The 17,047-nt window shown below is 33.7% G+C and overlaps 1 non-coding gene across 1 annotated transcript; it reads left to right on the top strand.

Moving 5' to 3' along the window:
- Positions 1-7,473: 7,473 nt before the first annotated feature.
- TRNAI-AAU (transfer RNA isoleucine (anticodon AAU)) lies at positions 7,474-7,544 on the top strand. The gene has a single exon. It is a non-coding gene; the product is annotated as a tRNA-Ile (tRNA).
- The last annotated feature ends 9,503 nt before the right edge of the window (positions 7,545-17,047 follow it).

The following is a 17,047-nucleotide window of genomic DNA, read 5'->3' as shown; positions in this document are numbered from 1 at the left end:
GAGTCTCTGACTTCAAATCAGTTTGAAGATATGGCTTAGTTGGTTTTAAACGTATTTTACCAAAATAATTCGATCTTTAAATAATACTGTAAGCAAAGCTTTGTAAGCTTATGACACTATACTCTGGATTGTTCCATAGCTATCATCAAAAAACTGTTCCATGTCTATTGTCAAAGGCAGAATATGGCAAGAGACAGCCCAACATCTGCTTCTAATTAATATTAGTGTATCCACATTCTTGTTGAACAACATCAATACAGTTTTCCATCTGTTCAGTTATCTACAGGCATATAGAGTCTGAAAAACAGTTTCTCTCTATTACAAAAAATCACTTTTATTAATGCCATGGTTATATAAAGCTTACTTATTAGACAAAGGAAAAAGCCTTTGCATTCATACTTAAATGTCATTTATGATAAAAGTAAATATTTTATTTTACCTTTTCCCCTCTGGCAGAAATTTTCTATTCTATATATCAAGCTTTTCTATAGATTTCATTCTTACTAGTTTTCTATAAGTTTCATGCTTACTAGTTTTATAATATCTGGACAGTCTACTTTTAGAGGTAAAAAGAATGAAGAGAAATAAACTTCTTAGAACTTCTTAGAACTATAGAGAGCAACTTAAACTGTCCAGTAAGCCAGAAAATCAGTGAGCAACAATAGTCAAAGTTCACTTCAGAAGCAAAATTATTACTATGAGAAATTGTAATGCTGGGGTTCTGGTCAGTCAATATACATACCTACTGTACAACACAACTGAAGACAAACATTCTGAAAGCAGTCTAGAAATACAGAAATCATTTTCATTGTAGCTATTTATCTAAAAAATGATAATCAAACCCTGGTAATTAGAGAAGTACTTTTGTAACTACTAAGAGAAGTGAAATATAGCTTCTTTCAGATGCAACTACTATTATCTAGTCTAATCAATATATTTGTTAAAAATGTCTATCCTATCAAAGTAGAAAAGTGAACTATAAATAAAAGCTTCTCCTCCATATCCCTTTTTTTATCTATATCAGATGATCTAATAAAATAGATCTTCCTATAAATCTTCCCTCATTTATTTTTAAAGCTCTGGCCTGCCTTCTATTTAGAGCTTCCCTAAGGCCCAGGAGATATCATCAAATGCTCCAATCATTTTAGACCTCTACCACATTAGTGAATTTAGTGCTTTGGTTAGAGCAACAGTTTGACACCTTTTTGCTAATGCTAAACCCTTTTTTTCCCAGACACTGCTTATTATGATGCTTACAATGCTATCTTTAGCAATGCTACTATGCTTACAATGGTGTCTTTAGCAACATGTTACTTAGCCAAAATTTGTTTGGATTCATGTAACGGAATAAGCTCACCACAGTAACCTCTAAATTTTTACTCATGTTCTTTTTCACTCTTGCATGGCTTAGGGCCTTGCTTGTCACAATACCATGTGTAACCAGAACACTATTAAACTTCCTAGAGAAAGGTCAACATATGTTTGAAGATTCATGGATCAGGCTGGGTCTCTGTCTTTCCTTCCTGATTCCTTGTTTTAGGGAAATGCCACTAGCCTCTGGGCACTACATCACAAGATGAAGACAGCAAAACAAACTGATATAAACTCTTTCTTTCTCCACTGCTATTTGGTACTACTCTAGTGAAAATCCATCCCTTACTCCCAACCCAGGACCCATAAACTGCTGCTGGTACCATCACAGGTTCTGTAGCTCAGTTATGCTCCATCATCTTGCTGGGAGGAAGGAGGAGTGCTGCCAGTAAAGAGAAGGAAAGGAAGATCACAGTAGGTAGTTCTAGCGAAGGCTTGGGCAGGCAGAGGCCTAGTGAAGCAAGCTATCTGACAAGCCAGGCTGGCTGTGGGGTAGCACAGAGCATGACACAAAACCATCACACATTACAGTAGTAGGCTGTGAAGTGACTGTACAGTTTGCAAAATAGAGCCAGAATCACAGAGGTTAATATGCATCAAAAGATATCCATAGAATTTCCATGGAAATTTTAGGGTTTGTTCTTTTTTTTTTTTTTTTTTTTTTTTTTTTTTTTTTTTTTTTTATTTTTTTATATTTTTTTTTTTTTTTTTTTTTTTTGTTAAAAAAGTAAAACAAGACTGCTAAGAAAACACTTCAGGATAGGCCTATAATCTTTTAAAGCAGCAAACACTTCTCATTTTGCAGGTCATCCTTAAAAACATGAAGAGTTCAGTCATACTCATACAGAACAGAAAATACAATCAGAAACAATCTCCATTATCACCAAACAATACAAGACAAAATAAAAAAGCAAAATAAAATGTCATCACCTCCCTCAAAACAATAATTCACTCTACCCTTTCTGATGTCCTCAGTGCCAAGGCCACAAATACAATAACACTTATTTTCCATTCTTCAAATGTCTTCTGATCATTTAAAAGCTTGTTAATGCCACTGGAACCAGTGAGAAAACAAACATCTGTAATAGCTAGTTCTTCAATTAAAACCAGTTTGACTTCCTATAACCAAGCCTAAGTTAATGAAGGTCTGCAGGGGATCATCAAAACAAGTTTCTATGAATACCGGCATAAATTGAAACGAACTCTTTGTTTCGGGAATGTCCTGGATATAATAAAAGCATTTGTGCTGTAGCTGCTTTACGCAAAAACATATATAGTATCAAACTAGTTTGTCTTCATTTTTAATAGATGAAACATATTGGTATACAATCTGACTTTTTGCCACAGTTCTATCTTTAAAACATTCTGAATCTAGAGGAGCTCACATTAGAAATTCAGTTTGTGCAAATTTCATTCTCTAAGAAAACACTTTTTTCTGCTTAGTGATGTGCTATGCAAGGACTCCTTACACCTTTTTGGAGAAGGTTCTAAGTTTGCTAAAATACCCACACAGCACAGGGCTATATTATGTAGACACATTAGCCCATATCCAAAATGAACACTGCCAAGCTTAATACTCAAATTATATTTTATGCTTTATTGCAGTGCTGCACTCAATAGCTTTACACCACTTCTAGTGTCAAATCTAGCTTGGTGATTGTTGGGTTAGGGGGTTGCCTGTCATCGCTCAATGTCTGTAGTTTTCCACGAAGAAAAACAACATTTTACACTCTGAAGTAAGTTATCAGTATATTCATTGATATTAATAGAACTTAAACATCCACTTCAGTGGATAAATAAAATACGTGATTACAAAGAACACATATTCTTCTTTGCCAAATTAGACTCCAAACATAAAAGAAAAAAAATGTTAAAATATAAAAGAAGTTAAAAAAACAACTTTAAAAATGTATGTCCTGAGTCTAAGAACTTGAACATCAAACTGTATGCATAGATCATTTTTCCTTCTCTCATGTATTTATATCCTCTGAAAGTCTAGTTCTGTGTTGAAATATAAGTGTTGTTTTATAACTTCTATTAACAATGCAGAGAATTCAGTGAACAGGAACTTTAAAGAAATAATGATGGGATTTGAAAGAATCTGTCAATTCCCTTTGCATTTTAATGTTACCATAAAAATGCATATATGGCAGACTATAGATTTTCAGAAATAAAATTCTATGTTACAGGTGGCAGCAAATTGTACAGAAATGATTCACAAGAGAATATAGTGATATTCTAAATTAAGGGATGTTTATAAGATGGAGAAGAAGGAAGAAAGACAGAGAGGACCATAAAAGAGAAAAAAAGAACCACCACCACAGCTTGTTTAATTACCAAAGTGTTGCTTGAGGAAAAGCCTAAAGAATGAAATTTTGAATGAGAATGCTGAGAAGAGAAACATGAGGTCTTTGAGCAAGGGAACCATTCCAAAATTGTCTAGAGTCTCTTCCTTGTTGTTCTCTGCTCATTCTAATATGAAACACTTTGCAAATACTTATATATAAATAAAATCACAAAGATAAACGATTCCGATTTTTTTTCTTCTTTTTATTTCAAAATTGGTAAGAGTCCAAAATTTGGCTAGGTGTTTGGGTCAAAAAATGGATAACAGGTGGCATTAATTAAGACAAAAACACAGAAATCCATGGTTATGGTTCTGTACTTGTTATAGATTTGCCCACATTGAAAGTCTCTTTTCTATATTTAATCTAAATTGAATGGAATAGGAGTGTTTGTCATTCAGGTAAACTTATTTAACATAATTTAATGTTTTCTTTCCTCTTCACCCTCCAATTTTATTTTTATTACTACAGTAATAATCAGATATAGAGCTACGTAATATATGACATCCTAGCTTACTCTTTAAATGGCTTAAGGATTTTCTATATGTGGACCTTACCTGTATTTATAACTGAATAAACATGACTCAGTATAACCCCTGCTTATTCAGGTTAGTGGTCTGCTAGCACTAGCTTTGGTTTGTGACTGCTTTCTTTATAAAATACCTTATACAATTCTTACATGATATCAATTCAAGAAAATTCCCTTTAGTGTACCTATAGCCAGACCAGTAAACAAATTATGAAGATACATTTTTTGGAACAAAGGGTTGTGTATCGCTCCATGAGCAGAGTGGCAATATAAGAAGGCATGGAGAGTACAGATTTAGCTCCATCCACTCCTCATTTCTCTATGTTTGTATATATATTTTTATATATATACAATATATATATATAAATGTGGATATAATTGGCATATTCCTTGCAGCCTGCCTAACGTCCACATATCTTGTACAATAACCTCACAGTCTGTTCATTCTCTGTGATAGTGTCTTGCCACATATTACTATGGAATCTAAATATCATTATTAATAATTTGTTTCATATATAATTAAGGCCTCTACATCTTATTTTTTTTCTTTTTATACCAGTGCAGAAATTAATGCTCTACTCCTTTGACTACCAGGAAAGTTTGCTAAAGAAAATTAAATGGCAATGCTAAACTAACTCCCAAATATCTAACTTGGTTCTACATGCGAAAATTCTCTTTGAATTTTCTTTGAAGGTCTTAATAATTGGATTCTAATTATCCCTGACCATGTTAGAAAATATATAAATATTTTCTAGGGATCAAATAATTAAATTCAGGGAAAAAGCAAAATAAAATATAGGGACAAAATGTAGAGTCAGAAATCACTGAAATATCCAGATGTACTACTAAACTGATATGATTAATTAACATGAGTTGTACAAAGTTATTTATCTAAAAGTATTTATTTAAAATATTTAACAAGGAAATTACCATCAAGATTAAAAGAAATGCACTTAGCCTACAGCAACAACATGCTAACATATTCAATATCTAATGGCTAGTAATTTACATGAGGGATAAAACAAAGCACACTGGATATTAGCAGTAAAACAAGGAGCAATGGGGATGTCACTGAAATGGAACCATTTATTATAGATGTGAGGAGGACAGCTTTCCACCATGTGAAGAAAATGAGGCAAAGAAAGAATTTACTTGCATCAGGGAGCGAGGGCACTATCCACAAATGTTTCCAAAGCAAATTGTAGTTAAGTATATGAATATAAAACTTTCTGGCATGTTTACTGTCATTAACATACGTCTGCTTTAAGTAAAATGGGACTGACACAAACTGCAGTATTTTGACTGACCACTTGGAACTTCATTAAAACTTGAAAAAAAAATCTCATCAGTGAAGCCTTTTTCCTCCTGCAATGTGTGTGTCTCTTCTGTGATTCCCTGCTGGCTAATCTCAGTTCTTAGTAACATAGCAAGCTGTGGGCAAGCCAACAGAAAGGTTGGCAAGAGCTGGCAATCCCTCCTAAAAGGTGTTTGCTACAACTCTCAGGAGATTAAAGGCGTAAGTTTCTGGCTTTTTTTACAGCCTGGAGCAAAACTTCATATTCACACTGATTAACATGGTCAAGTACATCATGGTCATTACGCTCTTGGGTAACACAGCTTTTTGTTGTACAGGTCTGCTTGCATATCACTTTTGAATAGATGAGAAAAAACTTACTCTGAGTATTCTTATGCCAAGAGAAAAAAGATCATTATCCTTTTACTAAGGCTCCAAATTATTTTTGTATTGACAGAGCTTGCTTGCAATTGCCTGTACTGGGCCTTACAGACATACCTTATATTACCGCAGAATTCCCCTCTAAGCCTTTTCATCTGTTCTTCAAGAACACTCTCGCCACTTACTCTGTAAATTACAGTCTTCCCTTTCAGGTCACTTACAGGCTGTTAAGAATGGGTATATGCAGTACCTGCAATGCTCTTGGAGAAAACATGTTTTGATTTAAATCATAGATAGGCTCTCATCAATATCCAAAAGCAATTCACCTAGCTATTTACCTGATCTTGTTGAACAATAAGATTCTGCAGTTCCTGATGCAATTTCAACTAGACAGAATAGAATAGATCCTTTGGAAGTATAAATGAGCATACTGTCATTAAATGCTGTTTTACATTATCTGGAATATGAACCAGTGACATTTCCTTCAGGTTAACATGAAAACAATTATTATGGGCTATCCATGCAGGGAGTCCATACAAATATAAATCTAAACATAAGTCCTTCACAAAAATTTACAAAAGACCAGTTTTGGCTCAGGAAAGGCCTGAATATGACTGACAATTGGATGCTTAGAGAGTACTTAGAGGGATTATCATGAACATGGTCCTGTGCATTGTCCCGTATGTATTCACTACATATCCACTGTAGACTGCTGTCAGAGGTGGGATGCTTGTGTAGATGGACCTTTGGTCTGACAGAGTATGGCTATTCTTCTCTTCTGATGTTAATAAAGCCACTAAGGTATAATACGATGAAAATGATAAGGACAGTGAAGTAATGATGAAACTCCCTTTGGAAGTGATGATAACTGGGATTATCATACAGGAATTAAGATGAGGGTACTTTAGAAAATAACATACAATTGTAAAACCATACTAAATTTTTAAAGTCTTTGAAAAAAACTGTCTCAGATGTAATTGTATTTTCTACGTATTTTTAAAAGGTAGTTTTTTAGGCTGAAAACTTTAGACAATGAAGAGAGGATTAAACTCCTACACAGTGAAAGAGAGAAAGAATACAGACAATATAAGCATTACCAAGTGCAAGAATGTGATTTGTAGGTATCTGAGTAATGAGGGAACATGAATTCCTGTGAGCCTGTGAACAAGGTGTTATTCTAAAAGATGCACAGATAAATTTGGACACAGAGAGATAATGCTTTTCTGCTAATATTTCTGCTAATATGACTAGGGTTTCTTAGAACTATATATTTATTCAAAACATGGCAGATTCAGAGCTCTCACTCAAGTACTGGGAGTTTTCACTGCCCTAGAAACAAAAATTGGCATCATTTTTCTCCAAACTGTTTTTGCAAAATGAACTAAACAAAATAATTCCACTAGAATCCTCCCTATAACTGCTTTCATTTTCATACAGGCCAGTAGATCTTTCTGATTCAAATATGTTATGAATCTATGGTGTACTTAATGTATGAACTAGTATACAGGTCTGTAGTTTACAGAACATAGTTTACAACTTACAATGGGTGTCAAGGTTTAGCTCAGTTGGTTAGAGTGTGGTACTAATAATGCCAAAGTCATGGGTTCGATTCCCATATGGACCACTTGTTTGACAGTTGGACTAGATGATTTCCAGAGGCTCCTTCCAACCTTACCAATTCTACGATTCCAGTTTACAAAAAAGTAAACCTCTTAAAGCTAATTTAATTGCAAATGTAAGTACCCTATGTTCAGCAACGTTTTGACTGCATGTAAAACATTTATTTAATTGTAACATTTATAGAATATTGTAATATTTACAATGTACTTTTCAACTTTTTTATTTGGCTTATACAAATTAATCCGCTCTTAGGGGACTCTGCCTATGTAGAATGCACAGAGTAAGAAAGGTGAAAACCCGGACTCTTTATCTCTTGAGAAAAACATCTTGATTTGCTTGCTACTCCAAAGAATTGTGTTTCATATGTCTACATTATATACACACTGTCAGATATGCTATACGTATATCTGTGTGTGTATAAGTGCTTGAAACATATTGAATATATCCAGCTTCATGACTAATACTATCATGAAGCTACAGAAAAATAGAACTTTCAAGCATGTGGTTCTCACCAGATCAGACCTCTAAAATCTTTAGACAGGTATTCAGGTCATAATGTAGATATATTTTGATAATCCTGAGTAAAAGACAACTTTTCTCTTTAAAAGATGATTTCAAAATAGGATAATTTATTTTATTTAATTATCTTTTGAGGAGACATATTGTTCACTAAAGCTAAGTTATGAAACTGACACTTTGCCCAGTTTTTCATAAACTAAATAAGGACCCAGCTCTTCACCATCACTACTCTTGGGTATGATGATAAACCCAGAACATTTTTTTAACGGGGTAGACAAATCCCAATTTAAATATAATTATGAATTATTAACTAGCACTAGTAATAGCATATGCCATTTTCTCAGGGTGGTTCCAAATGATATAAATCACATATTTTAAAAGTATCTTTTGTTCTGCCAATTCTATTTTCATTGCCCTGTGTTGCTGTAATCACAACACAATTCAGTTAGCTTAACAATTCTGTATGTCAGGTCCTACAACAGGAAACACTAACTGTGGATGGAGTGCTTTTGGCATTGACACATCTCTAAGTATAAAACTTAATTAACCTGCACTTCGATACATGGCACTTATTAATAAAAGCAATATACATTATATACATCATTCTAGACGTGTTTCCATCTAGATTTAAGAAAATTCTTCTAAGCAAATTCTACTTTATCATTCAATGTCACCCAGAAGAATTGAGAGAATAGTAAGAAAAGAGTAGGGAGCTTATACGAACAAACTGAATTTCTAATTTAAACGGGAATCAAAATGAGGGGTTGGACTAGATGATCTCCAGAGGTCCCTTCAAACCTCAACCATACTGTGATCAAAACCATTATTCAATGCTGTACTATATTATTCTTTTGGAAAAGGGCAAAGCCTTTCAGCTTCTGACTGTTTTACATAGTTTTCTACTTCCCCTCCCTACTGACAATTAGATTAGTTGAGACAATTGCTCTCCATTGAAGGTTTTGTACTTGACACTGTAATGTAGCCACTGTTCAAATTACCTTTTAGGGGAACACTTTTTAATTCAGGATAACAGAAGGATTTGCATTTATCACTTTGGTTAAATATTGTTCTTCTTGTTCCTCTTCTCTTTCTATGCACCATGTTCCTCCCTCTACCTGATTCCAGCAAATGAAGCAAACAAAGCATTATTATGTTTTTGTTTCCTGATATTAAACTAAACTAAAAATTTGTGCAACATTTTTATAAGAGCTTTGTAGTTAGAAAAGAAAAACTAAGCACAAGTAATTTGTTGTGAGGTCTGATTAGAGAAGCATCAAATTATATTTGCTGTTATAACAAATCAGAAGGCATGAAATGTGTGCAGAGCATGAAATAAAAAATAAACACAGACAGGAAACTAACTAATACAATGGTAAGAAAATTGATGTTTCTTAACAGCTGACCAACTTCAGCTTCCACAAAAGATGCTAGTGGTGATTGGCATGTGCAAAAGCTCTAAAAGGAGAAAAACTTATGAGAGAATGACTGTCATTAATATAGAGATACACAAATATTCTTCATGTAAGTATTAAAACCAGAACTGGTATTCTCCCTAATGGCAGATTAGATGACCTAACTTTGCCATATGGACATCTCAGGCAACTGAGCTGATTGTTTGCCTCTGAAAACTGATTCTGATTAAGAAAAGACTATAGACGCATGACTTAGCATCTGAAGATCTGAGGTACCACAACTTTATTTCTCTGAATTTGTTTTCTCTCAGTTCTGGCTTAGAGAAGTTTCTGCCAGAAAAATCTTACATGCGGATATGTATTCAATAACAATGTCAAAGTCAAACTCTACCATTGCAATAAATTACATTTGTGACATTTTCATTAAAATAAATCACCGCATAAACTTAACAAGTAGTACAATAAGTAGGATCACGTCTACTTTTGTCTCTCATATAAAACTGATTACAATGTTGATTTATAAGAAATTATAAAAAAAATAAGTTCTGCACACCCTGAAATTACTTGTGTGGGAGTGCAATTATTATACAATATCACACATATGCCACACTGCACTATTGTTTATCAGTGCTATTGTGAGACTAGTAAGAGCAGATATAAAAGGAATGGTGTAACTGGAAAAAATGAAAATATGTTACAGTAATTTCATCTGTTTGCTAGAAATAAAACACAGTTTTTAAAGCACTAGAAGCTTATCTGCAATCTACTAGAAACTGGAATGTTAGCAAGAAAATACCTCAGAAAATGTTTCATACTCAATCATTTAAAGGGTAAATGCAAGATATAAGTTTGACTCCTGCTTATTGGATAATTATTTTCTATGCCATACCTATTCTTTCCTTTCCTACCCCTCTTAGTAACTTGATAACTATATCAGTAGTCGGTAAAATAAACTTCCACAAAAAAAAATAATATTGATATCAGATTTTAAATTGAAATAAATTTATCTTTTATAACATGCCATCCTTTAGACAAAAACAGTGGTGCAGGTAGCCACTAAAAACACTAGTCCAGCCAAAGGTCATCTACAGCCTTAATGTTCAGAGACACTCATGTTCTTATTAGATATCTGGAATATTTTAGTATGGAATATTCCTTCAGCCTTGGTCCTGAATCTCTTCAGGTTAATTTATCCCACTGTGAAAATAAAATTGTTTTATCAATACTAATAAGCCACAAGTCTTATTAACTATGAAACTCAAAGAGACATCAACGCATAAATACTCAAAATAGCAAAACACATTAGGAACAATAGAGAAAACAAAAATGAGAAGCTTCATTTTTTCCCAGAATTGACTGAGATTCTCAGATTTATAGATAGTAGTGTAATGCACTAGATGGTTGATTTTATTGCTTGTCACCCGACAGTTTTAAAGTAGGATTTTCTTTTTACCAACACATTGCAGTGGGCATTTTTTCCCACTTGTTTCATTATCTTTTCAAGGTCTCATTTGATTTTTATGCAGGCAGAATGATGTCCTTTCATAGACTTCAGACAGGAGATCATAGAACAGGATCAATGACCAAAAAAAGGTCCTTTAAAGGTACTGTGCCTTATGCATGCACTCTATGCATGGCGAACTCCACAGTATATGACAGGGTTGTCTTTCAGTAAGCTCTCTTTCAGACTGCAACCATTACTTGCAGATTTCACAGATTATATTTGCAATACACAAAGAAGAAAATCTGACCAGAAAACACAGGCAGCTGAAGTTCAATGTTACCTTATTTTCAGTAAATTCTCTATAAGGTGAAATGTTACCACTAAACACTGAAAGATATCTCCGTGAGTCAATTACAAAAGAAGCACTTCCAATGAAATTTCATTTTATAACATTTCTGAGAAATGAATAAGATAATTTCCAAATAGTAAACTTCATTACTGTTACATTCTTTTGTTAATTGGTTTTGCCTTGTTTTCGATTGTTTTGATTTTTTGCTTTTTCATTAGTATCCTCAGCAAGGTGTGAACATAGACAGCCTTGTATTTCGTTTCTCTGCTGCAAGAACATCCATACATTTTTATTTTAAGGATGCTACTTACATAGTTTACTGGATTATTTAACTCAAAGGCTGCTGTCAAAAGTGATATTCTTTTCTCCAAGCACAAACTACACACACAGACACTATGAAGTACTGCAAGTCCACTGAAATTGAAGCTGTTAGGCCTATTTATACCAACTGAGAATCTGTATTCCTGTAAAGCGAGGAGGTCCCTCTGGGTCTTATCTTTATTGATACCTCAAAGTTATCTATAAATAAAATCTATAATCTAAGAAAAACATTTCCAAGGACTTTTTCCTTAGAAAGACCTTTATGTTCCAAATAGCAGTTTCTTCTGCTCAAAGAATCATTTCCCTTTCACACATTCAGGTTGAAGTCAACAAACTACACTTATCACAATCAGTCTGAGAATATAAATTTGGTATATCTGTGCATTAATGGTACAGATCAACATACAATAAAGCCAAGAAGAAAATAGAAATTAAGCTTAAACACCCTTGAAATCTCTAACACCTTTCATTTACAAACCATTTATCCAAGAAGATGGATATATAACCTATGTATGAAATTCTACATGGATAATTCTACACTATGCATACACTTCAGAGTAAAGAAAAAAAAATAATAAATTCGATCTAAGCTACAAACAGAATTTAAGCAGACTTCATAATAATCTCCTAAATTATTATCTGGCAAAGCACATGCAATAGCATCCTTTCATTTAACGTAAGAAAAAATGAGGTTTTAATATAGTCTGGAACCATCAGCTAAAGAAATGCTATCATTCTTATTCATAATATGGAATCTGACAATAGCAAAAAGAACCCTGTTCTTAAAATCACTAACACCTGTTTCCCTATTTTCAAATACAGATGCATCTCAGTCTTTCCTGAGATCTGAAAGGATTGCAGCACTTTGTTTTGACCATTGGCCAATGGTCAGAGCAAAGAAGTAGATCATAAATAGCACAATAGAATCCTTTCCCATTAGACATTCTTGATAGCACCCCTTAGAAGTCAAGGAATGAGCATATGTCATGTGGCATAGAGACATGCAGTTAGTAGATGAGCTTTGTTTTGAAGTCTGTATTTGACAGCAGGCCAAGTAAATGATTTTAGGTGTCAAGGAGAGGAGAAATACCAATAAATATTTTCTTCTGTAGTAATTCTTAAGGCTATTAATTTAAGAAATGAATACACACTGTTTAATTTGGGAAACTTCATTGATCCGTACTTGTAAGCAAGTTAAAAGAATTTGGAGATGCAGGAAGATTAACAACTACGAAATTTCCCCACTTCACAGCATACCACCTGCAAGAACAAATTTCCAACACTTACTTGCAGTGAACAATCTTTAGTAGCAACAAATAATTCAGTCTGTGATCCAAAGATTTGAAGAGAATGTTTCTACAGACTAAAGGCAGGTATATTATATTTACCTATACATGTATGTTTCCAGAAATATAAATAGTTCAATCTGGTTTTCATGCAGGTTTTAAGAGAAAGAAGATTATCATAATGTGAAAATAACTCATTTATTCACAAGCAGATATAATTATCATACAAGTAATGTTCTAGAACACAAATAATTCAGCATCTTCCTATTTATTGTTAAACAACAAAATCCAACTGCCAATGACAGAAGATTCAAGATACAATTAATTTATTATAGAACAAAAGACATCATTCTGAAGATTCAAAAATCAGGAACAAAGAAAGTAATAGAACTGATAATGACTCTAATGCATACTTTGATTGCTTTAGATAGAAATTGCATTACAGAAGACAAACACAACTAAATGACAAATTGTTCTACAAGCTGTGGACCCACAGGAAGCCTGCTTTCCTATAGATTCCCTTCTTGCAATAAGATTTTTTGATCTTTTATAGCTTAAAAATAAATCTTTTCTCCATTGTTGGAGAGAAATAGCACAGCAGTTGGAGCACTGTTAGTTCATAGCAGCACACTCCTATGTAGAGTCTCTGGTGCCTTATACAAACTTAGCTGCTAGTACAGACTTTCTGTAAACCACATGAAAAATAGAAACTCTCTTCTCTATGTAACTACTGATTTTCAATAAACCTGCAGGAATTTAATGTATTTAAGACTGAAGAAACTCTGTGTCAGGTGACATTCACCCCTAGGCTAAACTGTGAGGGAAGGTTCCAAAACACACATGTACAAATAAAATTTCCAGCTAAGCCTAGTTTTCTTAGAATAACAAGGCTAAAAGATGTAAACCCTAACAGGTTTTAGCTGCTTTGGTTGCATTTGGTAAAAATGAGTATGAATGAAATATGAATATTTGGTAAATTTTTTATTCCTTTCAAACATAACCAACTGGAGAATGACTACAGACATTGCAGTGAAATCACTGCGAATGAACATAGACAATGCGCTAGAATATAATCAAGGCAATCTGCAAATAGAGCTCAGCATTATGTTCAGGGAAGAACATAACATTGATTCCTAAAGGGCTTTCATAGGTAGGTAAGTTTGCCAAAATGGAGCTGAAGGTTCAGCATCATCTTCATCCTGTAACTTGGGAAAAATTGTGATTTTCATAAACACATTTAAATATTCAGTACAATATGCATCATGTTGCTTAAGCTTTAGCACTGACCCTAGCTGAATGAACATCAATCAATCTACAGCTGACAAACTGGATACTGCCAATCAAACCAATTTACATGGCCTATCATCTTTTTTCCTGACAGTCCTTCAGACAAGGCCACACATGTGCAGTCATGTGATCAGGATGTATTGATAAATTGTTGACATTCAGGCATTGTCGTATGAGATGATGGTGAAAGAATGACTCTGTAAGGATTCAAGTGACTCCACAACAGTTAATGTCTTGCTGCAACCAGAAGCATTGGTACTTCTATTATAGAAAGCATTTTGTGTTCATAATTACAAATTTACAATTACAACACAAAAGACTGTGCTGGTTTTAACACCTTTTCAATAAATTATAAACCTACCCACCCACAGCAGAGATCTCCTTATATAGTTGTTTTATACTGAAATAATTATAGAAAATTCTCTTATAAAACCTACAACAATGTAACTAACTTCAATATAAGGACTTGGTAAATACTAGTTTTGTTAGCATTGTGTATGAGTATTACAAAAACATAATATTAGAAAGAGAAGGAACTGGAGAGGAAGAGGAAGTCTGAAGATTTAACACAATAGTTTTATTATGAAATAAAATAATATAAAAACTGATACAGCAATCCTAAAACCAGTCTAAAGAAGTAATCACAGTAGTCTCTCCAGTGCTCTATTTTTTAAATTGGTAACATTATTCTTCTGGAACGAATACACTAGACAAATATTTCTACAGTGAATGTCAGAATGTTAAATCATATATTCTCACCAATAAGCTTGTGTTTGTTAATGTGGAAAACATTCAAATATAGCCATGTATATTGTAGCTGATATGACTCCAGTGACAAGTATATATTTCTAGGTATTTCCCAGTATCACTCCATTTCAATGAAAGGCTATACCTAGACATGTTCTGCAAAACTGGACTTCTCAGAGGACTAAGCACATTATACTGAGAAAGTTCAGTTTAGGACAAAGATAATTTTACATATCCCTGGGAGAGTTTGAAAAGCCTAATTCACACTGGATGTATTTTCACTAGATTCAAATGAATCTAGTCATGGTTTAACTTTCAATGTTCAGGTTTCTGTAATGTAAAATAGATCTGATTTCCATAATGCAAGATATCCGTTATATTAAATCAGAGAATCTACTACCATTTCTGCTTTATTAGATAGTAACAGAGAACTAATTGCTCTGCAGGACAAAATTCTTCACAATTTTTAATTTAATATGATGGGGGTAAATAAAAGAAAAGAAGGTAAGCTGCAGGCCTTCACCTTACTGAGTAAAGTGCAAACAGTAAAAGAATTTAATTAAAGATGAAAAATGATGAATATAGTTTCTACACATAAATAACAGACTGCTTTTGGTGATAACAAAAATGTCAATAAAGGGCAAAAACACTAAGCGTTAACCAGTTACCAGGTGACTTCAGGTGAAGTCAATATCAACATGCAGTGAACTGAGAGGTATGTATTGACTGAAATAAACCACAACCTTAGGAGATAATGCATATCTAAATGCTAACCATGGCCAACAGTCAAGAAGGTATTTTTGCACATACTCTCTTACTCAGTAGCTGGCAAGTTCTGTGTTTCATAAGTGGATAAGCAAAAGGTTCTTACCGCATATTTCATGACAGTTCTGCAAATCGTTAAGATCAAGTAAAATAGAAGGCATGGTCTTATGAATCAGAAAACTCTAGAAACACAGTTTCACATAACCAAATTCTTTGCAAAATTGCCAAATAACATATGAGAGAACAATCTCAGTTATCTCAGTTTTCTCAGCTTACACACTGCTGTTACAGTTATTAACAGGAGAAAGTCAGTGTCTCAGGGATATGGGTGCTAAAGCTTTCTGGTGAAAATCAAAGCCTGAAGCTCACACAGGAAACTAATGGGCAGAAAATATTCAGTACAGTCAATGGCGATATTTATATTCAGACGAAAACATACCACTTACAAAGGTAGTTGCCTTCCTCACTTGCTTCCATCTCTGAATTATCTTACAGTTTATTTTCAGTTGTATAATCTAGTTTGAGACCTATTCAGTACAATATGCATCACACAAGGAAGCACAGATGTGGATTTCAGGTTTTTAAGTCTATATACATTTAACATGCAGTATGAATACATTATTATTTGCAGCAACACAGCAGCCTCATCTACCACCATCTCCTACGACCGGTTAGGTTGCACAGTGTGCTGATAGTAGCTGCTCTTTGGCAATGCAACAGAATCTCGCTCTGAATTAATTCTGTAGTCTCAGGCAAGCCATTGGCAATTGCCATTTCCACGTTGTTGCTTTGTTGTTTCTGATGCAAAAATGTAATAGAGAATTTCAGAATAATCTACAATACTCAGCATGGATTTTCCAGAATAATTTCCCATAATTATTAATATATAGCCCAGATTTCAGCACATATTTTAATTTACAAAGTTTTGTGGAATAAAAATGTTTGACACTATCAATTTCAACCTGATATTTCAAAGTATAATTAGATTGCAACAGTAAATATATTTTTCCTAAAAAAGATGTTTAGAAAATATTCATTTAAGTTGCTAATTTCCATGTAGGCTTTGCCATTTCTAGTGTACTGGACTCTCAGAAGAAAAATAATGTTTGAAAATGTCTGCCCAGCGTCAGTAATATGCTATGAACACAGGAAGAGTTGCCAAGTTGCATATTTGCACCTGCATTTGAAGACTCCTTTTAAAAACATACTCGCTAGACCCTTTTCTAACTGGCCACATTCCAGAGATGGAATAAGATCATGGTGAACAGTAGATGAACATCCACCTCTATCCCAGACAATTTCATTGAAATGTGACATATGCTTTCAGCTTAACCTTCAGTTCAAATGTTTATACTCATAATTTCAAAAATGAAACTT

Source organism: Rhea americana, unplaced genomic scaffold, assembly GCF_003343005.1.
Source record: "Rhea americana isolate MKP2758 unplaced genomic scaffold, rheAme1 scaffold_6, whole genome shotgun sequence".
In the NCBI taxonomy this organism is placed as follows: domain Eukaryota; kingdom Metazoa; phylum Chordata; class Aves; order Rheiformes; family Rheidae; genus Rhea; species Rhea americana.
This window is presented reverse-complemented; position numbering and strand designations above follow the sequence as displayed.